Source organism: Oryctolagus cuniculus (genome assembly GCF_964237555.1).
Source record: "Oryctolagus cuniculus chromosome 16 unlocalized genomic scaffold, mOryCun1.1 SUPER_16_unloc_1, whole genome shotgun sequence".
NCBI classification, from domain to species: Eukaryota; Metazoa; Chordata; class Mammalia; order Lagomorpha; family Leporidae; genus Oryctolagus; species Oryctolagus cuniculus.
The window spans coordinates 2166863-2182116 of record NW_027208201.1 but is presented as its reverse complement, the minus strand read 5'-3'; the positions used below and the strand labels follow the sequence as shown (position 1 = coordinate 2182116).

Below are 15254 nucleotides of genomic sequence, written 5' to 3'. Positions count from 1 at the left end.
AGAATTTCCCCCACCTTAAGTCCCACAGCCTACACCACAGCAGCTGAGGCCATCACCACCAGCAACATTTATGTACCAACAGAATAATGGTAGGATATGAAGTTCCTAAATAGCACATACTTTTAGTTTATTAAAATTAACACATTTGGATAATCATTAAAATGTCAAAGTAGGAAAACAATAACATTTCAAGGAATTTGGGGATTTCATGCAGCCATGTCAGGACTGATGATAATCCATGGGTCTAAGGTTTCTGTTTTGTGCAAAATACAAGTATATATATATATATATATATATATATATATATACACACACACACACACACACACACACTATAGATCAAATAGCAAGAACGTAATGGCTACTAGGAAAAATTTTATTGAGAAGGGGAGGTGCGCTGATCCTATGGGGTTGAACCCACATTTATAGGGGCTTGATTTTTCTAAGTAAATATTTAGTTGTGGCAGTCAAATGCAATGGTCACTAGAATTAATGAAATGTTTACATTAATTAATAAAGCTAGAATTAGGTTAATTACTCTTTTTTGGGTTATACCAAAACTAACTGATTGGAAATCAGATGTACTAATTAATACTAAAAGAGTAAGACCCTCATCAATAAATTGATACATATAGGAATAGTCAGACTACATCAACAAAATGTATCATGCCACTGCTACAAATCCAAAGTGATGATTTGATGTGAAGTGGAAATTAAATTGTCATAGGAGGCAAACCATAAGGAAAGTGGACCCAGTAATCACATGAAGGCCGTGAAATCCTGTGGCTCTGAAATTTGTTGAGCCATATACTCCATCTGAAATATTAAATGATGCTTCATAGTATTTGGATGCTTGGAGGAGGGTAAAATAAATGCCTAAAAGGATAGTGATAGCCAAGGCGTGTTGCATGTTTTCACGATTTCCTTCTATTAAGCTGTGGCAAGCCCAAGTAATTGAAATTCCTGAGGCCAGGAGGACTGAGGTGTTAAGTAGGGGTACTTCAAGGGGGTTCAGGTGGTTAACGCCTGTTGGAGGTCAGCAGCCTCCTAGTTCTGGGGTAGGGGCTAAGCTCGAGTGGTAGAAGGCTCAGAAGAAGCCTGCAAAGAAAAAGACTTCTGAGACAATGAATAGGATCATTCCATATTGTAGGCCTTTTTGTACAATGGGAGTATGATGGCCTTGGAATGTGCCTTCTCATGAGATGTCTCATCATCATTGATATATAGTGAGTGTATTTGTTAATAGAGCAATCAGGAGAAGTGTAGGGGAATTAAAGTGAAACCATATGGTTAAGCCTGATGTTGAGAAGGATGGACAGGGCTCCGGTAAGTGGTTATAAGCTTGGTTTAACTATATGATAAGCATGAATTTGGTGTGTCATTAGGTATTATCGTGTAGATATAGGCTTACAAGAAGTGTGAAGATGTAGGCTTGGATCAAGGCTACGGCAGATTCTAGGATTGTGAGGAGGATAAGAATAATAAGGGTGATTTCAGCTGCTGTAGGACTAATTGAATTAGGGCAAGCGCTGTGCCTCCAATGAGATGTATAAGTAGGTGACCTGCTACGATGTTAGCTGTAAGTCGTATGGCTAGAACTATTGGTTGAATAAAGAGACTAATTGTTTCAATAATTACTAGTATGGGGATAAGGGGGTAGGGGTACGCTGTGGGAGGAAATGAGCTAGTGATGCTTTGGTCTTGTAGTGGAATCCTGTGATTACAGCCCCTGCTCATAGTGGGATAGCCATGCCTAAGTTTATTGACAGCTAGGTCGTTGGTGTAAATGAGTGGGGTAGTAGGCCTAGGAGATTGGTTGAGCCAATAAATATAATTAGAGAAATTAATATTAAGGACCAAGTCTGTCCTTTAGGGGAATGCATTGTTATTATTTGCTTGAGAATTAGTTGGGCTAATCACTGTTGAGCTGAAACTAACCAATTATTGATAAGGTGAGTAGGGGTAGGAGATAATAGGGTTGGAAATATAATAATTAGTGCTACGATTGGAACTCCTATTATTGTAGGGGTAATGGGAGAGGAGAATAAATTTTCATTCATTTTGTTTCTCATGGGGAGGGGAAAGAAGTGGACTAAAATGCCTTTAGCACGGGGTTCATAGGGTAGGTGTACTTATGAAACTTAAGTTGGATTAGGGCAAATAGTGAGAGAATTATAGCAATAGTAGTGATTAGTCATGTGGATGTATCAAGTTGTGGCATTTCATTATATATCATTCTCTAGCTTAAAAAGCTAGTGCTAATTTAGCTTCATAATGAGTTTAAATCATAGATAGTGATCAATTTTCAAAGTGTTTTAGTGGAACTATTTCTTTTTTTTAACTTTTATTTAATGAATATAAATTTCCAAAGTACGACTTATGGATTACAATGGCTTCCCCCCATACCGTCCCTCACACCCACAACCCTCCCCTTTCCCACTCCTTCTCCCCTTCCATTTACATCAAGATTCATTTTCGATTATCTTAATATACAGAAGATCAGCTTAGTGTACATTAAGTAAGGATTTCAACAGTTTGCTCCCACACAGAAACATAAAGTGAAAAATAATAGATGATTTTTTTAAATGATGATGAAATCATATCAGACCTATTGTCATGTTTAATCCCAGTGAGAGTCAAGTTGGGAATTGATAATTTCTTTTTTTTTTTTACAGAAGATCAGTTTAGTATGCATTAAGTAAAGATTTCAACAGTTTGCACCCCATAGAAACACAAAGTGAAATATATTGTTTGAGTACTCGTTATAGCATAAATCTCAATGTACAGCACGTTAAGGACAGAGATCCTACATGAGGAGTAAGTGCACAGTGACTCCTGTTGTTGACTTTACCAATTGACACTCCTGTCTATGGCATCAGTAATCTCCCTATGCTCCAGTCATGAGTTTCCAAGGTTATGGAAGCCCTCTGCGTTCTCCAACTCTTATCTTCTTTAGACAAGTTCATAATAAAAATGGAGGTTCTCTCCTCCCTTCAGAGAAAGGTACCTCCTTCTTTGAAGACCTGTTCTTTCCACTGGGATCTCACTCACAGAGATCTTTTTGCCAGAGTGTCTTGGCTTTCCAGGCCTGAAATACTCTCATGGGCTTTTCAGCCAGATCCGAATGCCTTAAGGGCTGATTCTGAGACCAGAGTGCTGTTTAGGACATCTACCATTCTATGAGTCTGCTGAGTATCTCACTTCCCGTGTTGGATCACTCTCCCCTTTATTTATTCTATCGGTTAGTGTTAGCAGGTACTAGACTTGTTTATGTGCTCCCTTTCACTCTTAGTCCTTTCATTATGATCAATTGTGAACTGAAATTGATTACTTGGAATAGTGAGATGGCATTGGGACATGCCACCTTGATGGGCTTGAATTGGAATCCCCTGGTATGTTTCTAACTCTACCATTTGGGGCAAGTCAGCTTGAGCATGTCCCAAATAATACATCTCTTCCCTCTCTTATTTGCACTCTTATGTTTAACAGGGATCACATTTCAGTTAATTTTCAACACTTAAGAATAACTGTGTGATAATTACAGAATTAAATCAGTCATATTAAGTAGAACAGACAAAAAAAATACTAAGCGGGATAATGTATTAAGTTGTTCATTAACAGTCAGGGCTATGCTGATCAAGTCACCATTTCTCATAGTGTCCATTTCACTTCAGGATGTTTCCTTTTTGGTGTTCAGTCAGTTGTCACCGATCAGGGCGAACATATGGTATTTGTCCCTTTGGGACTGGCTTACTTCACTCAGCATGATGTGTTCCAGATTCCTCCATTTTGTTGCAAATGACTGGATTTCATTGTTTCTTACTGCCGTATAGTATTCTAAAGAATACACATCCCATAATTTCTTTATCCAGTCTACCATTGATGGGCATTTAGGTTGGTTCCAGGTCTTGGCTATTGTGAATTGTGCTGCAATAAACATTAGGGTGCAGACCACTTTTTTGTTTGCCAATTTAAACTCCTTTGGGTAAATTCCAAGGAGTGGGATGGCTGGGTCGATGGCAGGGTTATCTTCAGGTTTCTGAGGAATCTCCAGACTGACTTCCATAGTGTCTTGACCAGTTTGCATTCCCACCAACAGTGGGTTAGTGTCCCTTTTCCCCCACATCCTCGCCAGCATCTGTTGTTGGTAGATTTCTGTATGTGAGGCATTCTAACTGGGCGAGGTGAAACCTCACTGTGGTTTTGGTTAGCATTTCCCTGATTGCTAGTGACCTTGAACATTTTTTCATATGCCTGTTGGCCATTTGGATTTCCTCTTTTGAAAAATATCTATTGAGGTCCTTGGCCCATCTCTTAAGTGGGTTGTTGGTTTTGTTTTTGTGGAGTTTCTTGATCTCTTTGTAGATTCTGGTTATTAACCCTTTATCTGTTGCATAGTTTGCAAATAGTTTTTCGCATTCTGTCGTTTGTCTCTTCACTCTCCTGACTGTTTCTTTTGCAGTACAGAAACTTCTCAATTTGATGCAATCCCAATAATTGATTTTGGCTTTGACTGCCTGTGCCTCCCGGGTCTTTTCCAGAAATTCTTTGCCTGTGCCAATATCTTGAAGGTTTCTGCAATGTTCTCTAATAACTTGATGGTGTCAGGACATAGATTTAGGTCTTTAATCCACGTTGAGTGGATTTTTGTGTAAGGTGTAAGATAGGGGTCTTGCCTCATGCTTCTGCACGTGGAAATCCAGTTTTCCCAGCACCATTTACTGAATAGACTGTCCTTGCTCCAGGAATTGGTTTTAGATCCTTGATCAAATATAAGTTGGCTGTAGATGTTTGGGTTGATTTCTGGTGTTTCCATTCTGTTCCATTGGTCTATCCATCTGTTTCTGTACCAGTACCATGCTGTTTTGATTACAACTGCCCTGTAGTATGTCCTGAAATATGGTATTGTGATGCCTCCGGCTTTTTTTTTTTTTGTACAAGATTGCTTTAGCTATTCAAGGTCTCTTTTGCCTCCATATAAATTTCAGCATCATTTTTTCTAGATCTGAGAAGAATGTTTTGGTATCTTGATTGGGATTGCATTGAATCTATAAATTGCTTTTGGGAGAATGGACATTTTGATGATGTTGATTCTTCCAATCCATGAGCATGGAAGATTTTTTCCATTTTTTGGTATCCTCTTCTATTTCTTTCTTTAAGATTTTGTAATTCTCATCGTAGTGATATTTAACGTCCTTTGTTAAGTTTATTCCAAGGTATTTGATTGTTTTTGTAGGTATTGTGAATGGGATTGATCTTAGCAGTTCCTTCTCAGTCATGGCATTGCTTGTGTATACAAAGGCTGTTGATTTTGTGCATTGATTTTATATCCTGCCACTTTGCCAAACTCCTCTATGATAAGTAAAGAATCATATCGTCTGCAAAGAGGGATAGTTTGACTTCTTCCTTCTCAATTTGTATTCCTTTGATTTCTTTTTCTTGTCTGATGGCTCTGGCTAAAACTTCCAGAACTATGTTAAATAGCAGTGGTGAGAGTGGGCATCCCTGCCTGGTGCCAAATTTCAGTGGAAATGCTTCCAAATTTTCCCCATTCAATAGGATGCTGGCTGTGGGTTTTTCATAAATTGCTTTGATTATATTGAGGAATGTTCCTTCTATACCCAATTTGCTTAGAGTTGCCTAGTAGTCCTGGCTAGCTTTCATCATGAAAGGGTGTTGAATTTTACCGAATGCTTTCTCTGCATCAATTGAGATAATCATATGGTTTTTCTTTTGCAGTCTGTTAATGTGGTGAATCACATTGATTGATTTGCGAATGTTGAACCATCCCTGCATACCAGGGATAAATCCTACTTGGTCTGGGTGGATTATTTTCCTGATGTGTTGTTGTACTCTATTGGTGACAATTTTATTGAGGATTTTTGCATCTATGTTCATCAGGGATATTGGTCTGTAATTTTCTTTCAGTGCTGCATCTTTCTCTGGCTTAGGGATTAAGGTGATGCTGGCTTCATAGAAAGAATTTGGGAGGATTCCCTCTTTTTCGATTGTTCTGAATAGTTTGAGAAGAATTGGAGTTAGTTCTTCTTTAAATGTCTGGTAGAATTCAGCAGTGAATCCATCTGGTCCTGGGCTTTTCTTTGTTGGGAGGTCCTTTATTACTGTTTCAATTTCTGTTTCAGTTATGGGTCTATTTAGGTTTTCTATGTCTTCCTGGTTCAATTTTGGTAGATTGCGTGTGTCCAGGAATCTATCCATTTCTGACAGATTTTCCTGTTTACTGGCATACAAGTCCTTGTAGTAATTTCTGATGATTCTTTTTATTTCTGTGGTGTCTGTTGTTACATTTCCTTTTTCATCTCTGAGTTTATTGATTTGTGTCATTTCTCTTCTTTTTTTAGTTAGTTGGGCCAATGGGGTGTCAATTTTGTTTATTTTTTCAAAAAACCAGCTTCTCGCTTGGCTGATTTTTTGTAGTGTTTTTTTTTTTTTTTTTTTTTTTTGGATTCAATCCTGTTAATTTCTTCTCTGGTATTAATTATTTCTCTTCTACTAGATTTGGGTCTGATTTGCTGCAGTTTTTCTAGGTCCTTGAGATGCGCTGAAAGCACATTTATTTGGTACCTTTCCAATTTCTTGATATAGGCACCTATTGCTAGAAATTTGCCTCTCAATACTGCTTTTGCCATATCCCATAAGTTTTGATATGTTGTGTTATCCTCATTTACTTCCAGAAAGTTTTTGATTTCTCTTTTGATTTCTTGAATGACCCAGTGTTCATTCAGGAGCATGTTGTTCAGTCTCCATGTGTTTGCATACTTTCTAGGGTTACCTGAGTTGCCTATTTCCAGCTTCATTCCGCTGTGGTCTGAGAAGCTGCATGGTATGATTCTAATTCTTTTAAATTTGCTGAGACTTGCTTTATGGCCTAGTATGTGATCAATCCTAGAGAAGGTTCCATGCACTGCTGAGAACAATGTGAAGTCTGTAGATATAGGGTTGAAAGTTCTGTAGATATCTATTACATCCATTTCGGCAATAGTGTCAATTACATCTGCTGTTTTCTTTTTGATCTTCTGTCCGGATGATCTGTCTATTTCTGAGAGTGGAGTATTAAAGTCCCCCAGTACTATTGTATTGGAATCTAAGTCTCCCTTTAAGTCCCTTAACATATCTTTTAAATAGACCGGTGCCCTGTAATTAGGTGCATATACATTTATAATAGTTACATCTTCCTGTTGAATTGAACCCTTAATCATTATATAGTGTCCCTCTTTGTCTCTCTTAACAGTTTTTGTATTAAAGTTTATTTTGTCTGATATTAATATGGCTACACCTGCTTTTTTTTGGTTTCTGTTGGCATGGAATATCTTTTTCCAACCTTTCACTTTCAGTCTGCATGTCTCTTTGTTAGAGAAATGTGTTTCTTGTAGGCAACAAATAGTTGGGTTGTGTTCTTTGAGCCAATCAGCCAAACGGTGTCTTTTAACTGAAGAATTCAGACCATTAATGTTTAATGTGACTATTGATACATAGTGACTTTGCCCTGCCATTTTCCGGGAGATATTTTCTAGTATATGCTTTGAGCTTCCCATGCTCTTTTACTGGTAGGTGTTCTTCCTTTCCCTTCTTTCATATTGATGGCTGTGTTTCTGTGTTTCTGAGTGTAGCACTTCTTTAAGTATCTTTTGCAGGGCTGGACGAGTGCCACAAAGTCTTTCAATTTCTGTTTGCTATGAAAGGTCTTTATTTCACCTTCATTCACAAATGAGAGCTTAGCAGGATATAATATTCTGGGCTGGCAATTTTTCTCTCTTAGCACCTGTGCTATGTCTCGCCATTCCCTCCTAGCCTGTAGTGTTTCTGATGATAAGTCTGCTGTGAGTCTGATTGGAGATCCTCTGAGAGTAATCTGATGTTTCTCTCTTGCACATTTTAGGATCTTTTCTTTATGTTTCACTGTGGTAAGTTTAATTACCACGTGTCGTGGTGAGGATCTCTTTTGGTCATGTTTATTGGGGGTTCTATGAGCTTCCTGTACTAGGATGTCTCTGTCCTTCTCCAAACCCGGAAAGTTCTCTGCTAGTATCTCACTAAAAAGGCCTTCTAATCCTTTCTCTCTCTCCATGCCTTCAGGAACTCCTAGAACTCGAATGTTGTTTTTTTAATAGTATCCTGTAGATTCCCAACAATATTTTTTAGATTTCTAATTTCCTCTTCTTTTCTTTGGTTTGACTGTATGTTTCCCTGTGCTCTATCTTCTAAGTCTGATATTCTCTCTTCTGCTTCACCCATTCTGTTTTTAAGGCTTTCTAATGTGTTTGTCATTTGATCTATTGAGCTCTTCATTTCATTTTGATTTCTCTTCACTATCACACTTTCCTGTTCTACTAGTTTCTGCATTTCATTTTGATTCTTCCTTAAAATTTCATTTTCACGAGAGAGATTTTCAATCCTGTCCAATAAGGATTTCTGTAGTTCAAGGATTTGCTTCTGAAAACTTCTAAATGTTCTTATCATAAATTTTTTGAAATCTGTATCTTGCATTTCTTCTATCTCATGATCTTCATAATCTTGGTTTGGGGTGTTTTGTTTATTTGGAGGCATCATAGTGTCATTGTTGATCTTGTTCCCTCGATTTCTGTGTGTGTTGCTTGGCATAGTTAATTCTTCTTTCATCACTGTGCGTTTTTTTAATTTTTTTTTTTATTTTATACTATGTCCGTGTTAAGTGGACTGCCTGCTATTGGAGGAGCCTTGGAGGCTTGAGATGGGTGTGGCCTGAGAGCTCTGCTTAGTTCTTCCTCGTTAAGGGTGTGCAAAGGTGACACCCTCAGGTTTTACGTGGTAAATCTCTATTTATTTATTTATTTATTTATTTATTTTATTTATTCAGGGGGTAAGTAATACCGCATGGCAAGGCTGTGCAGAATTGATGGTATTTAGCTTCCAGTCTCTGGCTTCTACCCAAAGAGTTTGTGTAGGCTCCTCTGGACTCCCACTGGGTTGCCTAGGCTACTGAATTGTAGTGACTCAGTTCCTTAGCTCTCCCCTGTTGATATGTAAATCCAGAGAGGGGGCCTGCACTTTGTCTCTTGCGAATTCTTCAAGCCTTGCATCCTTGCAACCTTTGCAAGGTTAGGGGAAAGAGAAACCCCCAAGCTTTTTTTTTTTTTTCCTTCTTTCCAGTAGTGAGTTTGCTGCACTTTCCGGCCCCCCTCTAGATTCTAACCCCAGTTTCCCTGCCAATGTCTTGGATTATTGAGCTCACCTCCCCTTCCAGCGCCAATGTGTGGACTCGGAGCCCTGGACATCCCAACTCTCCCCGCTGCTCTGTGGAACTATTTCAAGAACAATAGGCATGAAGCTGTGATTTGAGCCACAGATCTCTGAGCATTGGCCATAGAAAAATCCTGGATGAGTTGAGATAAGGGTGGCTTGGTTAAGGCATCCAGGGATAGCATCTGTTTTTAGCCCTAGTGAGGGGATGGCTCATGAATGAAACACATCTTCTGATGAGATTAATATATGGATTGGTAATTCCATTGCAAGAACAACTCGGTTGTCAGCTTCCAGTAGTCATAAGTCACCTGGGTTTAAATTGGAAGTTGGGATTATATATGAGTCGAAGTTCAGGTCTTCATAGTCTGTGTACTCATAACTTCAATATCACTTGTGGCCTATGGTTTTTACTGTCAGGGAGGGGTTATTGATTTCATCTATTATATACAAGATTTGTAGGGAGGGAAGTGCAATTCAAATTAGAATAATAACTGGGAGAATAGTTCAGATGGTTTCTACATCTTGGGCATCTATTGTGCGTGTGTGGGTAAGTTTTGTAGTCAGTATTAGTGAAATAATATAGAGGACCAGGAGTTAATTAGAAAAATGATCATAATCCTGTGGTCATGGAAGTAGAGTAATTATTCTATAATAGGAGATGAGGCATCTTGGAAGCCTAGTTGAAATGAATATGCCATAAAGATATATAGGGGTTGAACCTATAAATTAACTTCAACAATGTTATGTAATAGTTTTACTAATATCTTATTGAGAAAGAATGGTTATGCAGCTGGCATGAAACCAGTCTTAGGGGGTTCGATTCCTTCCTTTCTTGGCCTAGGCTTTTATGTAAGCAGGCTCTTCAAATGTATGATATGGGGGTGGACATCCGTGAAGTCACTCTAGATTTGTAGTGGTTAACTCAATAGTTTCTACCTCTCGCTTTGAGGCAAAGGCATCCCAGATTATGAAAATTATTACTATTATAGCAGTGAGGGAGATGAAGGAGCCCATTGATGAAACAGTGTTTCACATTGTATAGGCATCTGGGTAATATGAATATCGTAAGGGCATGCCAGAGAGTCCAAGGAAGTGTTGAGGGAAGAAAGTTAAGTTCACTCCTACAAATATTACAGTGAAGTGGATTTTGGCCCAAGTAGGGTCCATAGTGTAGCCTGAGAACAGAGGGAATCAATGAGCGAATCCCCCCCATAATGGGAAATACAGCTCCCGTGGATAAGACATGGTGGAAGTGGACTACCATGTAGTACATGTCTTGGAGAACAATATCTAGGGAAGAGTTGGCTAGTACAATTCCTGTAAGACCACCTACTGTAAATAAGAAAATAAACCCCAGAGCTCAAAATATGGCTGGGGATCACTTAATATTTCCACCATGTTGGGTTGCTAATCAAATAAATACCTTTACTCCCATAGGAATGGTAATAATTATAGTAGCTGATGTGAAATAGGCTTGTGTATCCACGTCCATTCCTACTGTGAATATGTGGTGAGCTCAGATGATAAACCCAAGGAAACCAATTGATATCATAGCCCACACTATTCCCATGTAGCCAAATGGTTCCTTTTTGCCAGAATAATTTGTTACAATATGAGAAATTATTCCAAATCCTGGAAGGATAAGAATATATACTCAGGGTGTCTGAAGAATCTAAATAAGTGTTGATAGAGGATAGGGTCTCCTCCTCCTGCAGGGTCAAAAAACGTTGTGTTTAGATTTTGGTACATTAAGAGTATTGTAATGCCAGCGGCTAGAACTGGCAGGGAAAGAAGAAGAACGGCTGTTATGAGAACAGATCATACGAATAAGGGGGTTTGACGCTGAGATATAGCAGGGGGTTTTATATTGATGACAGTTGTGATAAAATTAATGGCCCCTAGAATAGAGGACACCCCAGCCAAGTGAAGAGAGAAAATAGTTAGATCAACCAAGTCTCCTGCATGGGCTAAGTTACCCACTAGTTGTGGGTAAACAGTTCATCCTGTACCTGCACCGGCTTCTACTATTCATGAAGCTAACAGAAGAAAGGATGGTGGGAGGAGTCAAAAGCTTTTATTGTTTATACAGGGGAAAGCTATATCGAGGGCTCCAGTTATTAGTGGGACTAACCTGTTTCCAAAATAGGTATCACTATGACGAAAATTATTACAAAGGCATGTGCAGTGATGATTACATGATAAATTTGGTCGTCTCTAAGTAAAGTTCCTGGTTGGCTTAATTCTGCTCAAATTAACAGATTAAAGGCTGTTCTTACCATTCCAGCTCAGGCTCCAAATAGGAGATAGAGAGTTCCGATGTCTTTATGGTTGGTAGAGAATAATCATCGGTTAATGAACAGAAGCAGGGGTAAAATGGCTGAGTAAGCATTAGACTGTAAATCTAAAGACAGAGGTTGAGCCCTCTTTATCAAGCCCTGAGGTGAAATTTTCATGTTGAATTGCAAATTCAAAGCAGCAGCTTCAATTCTGCCAGGGCTTCTCCCACCTTCTTTTTCTTCTTCTTCCTCTTCTTCTTCTCCTTCTCCTTCTCCTTCTCCTTCTCCTTCTCCTTCTCCTTCTCCTTCTCCTTCTCCTTCTCCTTCTCCTTCTCCTTCTCCTTCTCCTTCTCCTTCTCCTTCTTCTTCTTCTTCTTCTTCTTCTTCTTCTTCTTCTTCTTCCTCTTCTTCTTATGGCAGGAGAAGTAGATTGAAGCCAATTGATTAGGGTATTTAGCTGTTAACTAAAATTTTGTGGGGTTGGATCCCACCAATCTAGGGGGACTTAGCTTAATTAAAGCACCTGATTTGCATTCAGAAGATGTGAAGTTAATTTGCAGTCCCTAAGCAGGAGTTAAGAATAATTTACTTGCTTAGAGCTTTGAAGGCTCTGGGTCTATGTAACATAAACTCCTTCTAATCTTAGCTTAGTACTGAAAATATTTGTGTGAGGGGAAGAAATATTGTTGATAAAATGATTAGTGGGGCTATAAATAGTATGTGTTTCATTGATTCGAATTGTCATTTTATTTTTAAGTTGTTGGTTGTTGGGAATATTGTCAGTGAGGTAGATGAGGCGTAATAGAAGTATAAATTTAGAAGTGCTAATATAGCCATTGTGGTGGGTATGATGATATTGCCATTTTTTGTTTGCTCTATTCACTTAGGGATAAAGCCTGTTAGTGGGGGTAGGCCTCCTAGTGATATTAAGGTAATTAGGATGACTGTAACTATTAGTGGGGTTTTATTTCATATTTGTGATAGTGAAAGGGTAGTTGTGCTTGTGTGATGTATAAATATTATGAACATGCGAATTTTTAATAGAATATAAATAGATTGAGAATTATAGTATTTGGATTAAATATAATAATGGCTACCATTCATCCCATGTGGGCAATTGAGGAGTACACTAAGATTTTGTGGAGTTGGGTTTGGTTAAGCCCTCCTCAGCCACTGACTATAATTGATAGGATGGCTACTAACATTGTTAAAGTTGAGTCAATTGATGGTGAGATTTGGTAAAGGATAGATAGGGGTGCTAGTTTTTGTCATGTAAGAAGAATGAGTCCTGATTTTAGGGGGACCCCTTGGGTTACTTCTGGGACTCAGAAGTGAAAGGGAGCTATTCCTAATTTAATGATTAATGCTAATATAATTAAGATTGGAGTAAAGTGATTTTGTGGATTATTGTTCATTGGCAAGAGTCAAGAATGTTAAGTGTAATTACTATTATTAAGATTATTGATGCTGTGGTTTGTGTTAAGAAATACTTAGTTGCAGCTTCTGTTGATTGTGGTGTGGCTTTGTTAATTAAAATGGGAATAATGGCTAATATATTTATTTCTAGGCCAATTCATATGGTTAATCAGGGGGAGCTAAATACTGTAATTATTGTGCCTAGGAACAGGGTGACTCGAATAATAGTTAGGACTAAGGGGTTAATTAGTATGGGAAGGATATAAACCAACATTTTCAGGGTGTGGGCCTGATAGCTTATTTAGCTGACCTTACTATAGAATTTGGTGTATCAGGTAGCATGAAGAATTTTGAGTTCTTAGGTGTAGGTTCAAGGCCTATAGTTCTAGAAATAAGAGGGCTTAAACCTCTATTATTTACTCTATTAAAGTAACTCTTTTGTCAGACATATTTCTATATGTGAGGGAGAATGCTTGAAAGTATAAAGGGTATGGAGATGTGTCATATGCATAGAGCTATTGTAAGAGGTAGGAAACTTTTTCATAGGAGTTGTATGAGTTGGTCATAATGAAGTTGAGGGCAGGATGCTCAAATTCATAGGAATGACATTGTTAGTAGGAGGGTTTTTACAGCAAAATTAATTGTAAACATTTCTGGATTAGTGTGGCTGTGAAATGAGCCTAAAAATAGGATGGTTGTGAGAGCATTTATTATAATAATATTAGTATACTCATCAAGAAAGAATAGAGCAAATGGACCACCTGCATATTCTACATTGTTCCAGGCTACTGGCTTCAGCCAGGCTTGGCCGTAGTTGTTGTACTTTAGGGGAGAAAACTGGCAGCTGGATTTCTCTCTGTCTCTTTCTCTACCTCATTGTTGGTTGGCGTTTCCAGGAAATGTAAACAAATAGGCATTAAAAAAAACATTCTGTCTTCTGTATCCCTAGTGGCATATATTTTGTGCACTGTTTTACTGAAAATACCTCCTGTCATGACCTTACTTTGTGACTGAGTGTCCCATTCCATTCTCTGTCCCATTACAGCTCTGAACTCACCTGACCCAGAACCTCAGATTTGACTCTGCCACTGGGCCACTTCCGGATACCACCAGAACAGGGCTTGGGTTGTGTGGCAGAAGCAGGAAGTAGTTACCTGCTGACAAGTCCTCATGTAGGCCAATCTGCTGAAAAAGATTTTGGAGGCGTATACATACACACGCACACACACACACACACACACACATATCAGTGTGTTGCATTTTGATATAGCAGTGTCAAAAATTAGGACCTCAATAACAACCATGTGCTACAGATTGCACAGCATGATACTCCTGTTGGAAGCAAACATTTCATCAAAGCCCCAGTCTACAGTTGTGTGATGTGTGATGACCAATTGCTTGGATGAGACTCAAGTTTTGGGATGCCTGTTTATCAAATCCTATGATGATGTTGCAACACTCTGAAGAGATTTCCTGTACAGATGATACAGTATGACCATGGTAGCAACTGTGGAGACAGGCTGACTATCCGTAAGAGAATAAACCTTCTGAATTCAGGGGAATTGAAAACTCCACTGAAACATCAGCCTTGACATGTGGCTACTTTTATAAACAAACAGAACAAGCCAACTGGTTTTGCCCTGGGAACTATTGCAAGGAGAGTTGCTAATCATTATATCAATATTGCAAATCCAGCCAAAGATAACTGCATATCTAAATGTCATCTATCCAATGGAATCAGCACTTCAGTGCCTCAGGTTCTCTATGGAGTAAATGGAATTTCAATCCATTTTAGTTTTGGCACCCTTGCAACTGTGGGGCCTGTTTTGTCAGTTCTGGGACAAAGATGCCAGAAGAAAACTAAAAGCTTCAGGACAGCTCAATCACAGGACAACTTCCTGACTCAATAACAATGGAAACAGATTGCCTATCCTTGCAGCTATGACTTGTCCAAGGGACATGCGGTTTTTAATCCCTCAAAGAAAGACTGCATTTTCCTGCATAAGGGAGCAGAAGAGTATAGCTTAGAGGTCAGAGGCATCAGAACTGTCCAGAATTTTTCACACCTCTCTGCACACATTTGAGTACCATGATTGGACAGCTTAATGGATGGAAATGGAGTTTATCCTGGGAGATAACGATGTCATTGTTCACCAGCCAATCAGTGACTCCTTCTCTCCATTGCACGCCTGCTACAGGGATTTTCTGAAGTTCCAAGGAGATGGAAATGACTATAAAAGTTAGATATCTCTGGGCAATGCCAGAGAGTGTGTCATGCTTATTCAACAACATGTATATTCAAGATTATTGGAAAACCAT

At 38.7% G+C, this 15254-nt stretch overlaps 1 protein-coding gene and 1 pseudogene across 1 annotated transcript in view; one reads left to right on the top strand and one right to left on the bottom strand.

The window, feature by feature from the left end:
* LOC127482607 (vomeronasal type-2 receptor 116-like) overlaps positions 1-15254 on the bottom strand; it is a 77833-nt gene that overhangs the window by 59990 nt on the left and 2589 nt on the right. The window lies entirely within an intron of this gene.
* Positions 1287-15019, top strand: LOC127489432 (mRNA export factor pseudogene; annotated as a pseudogene).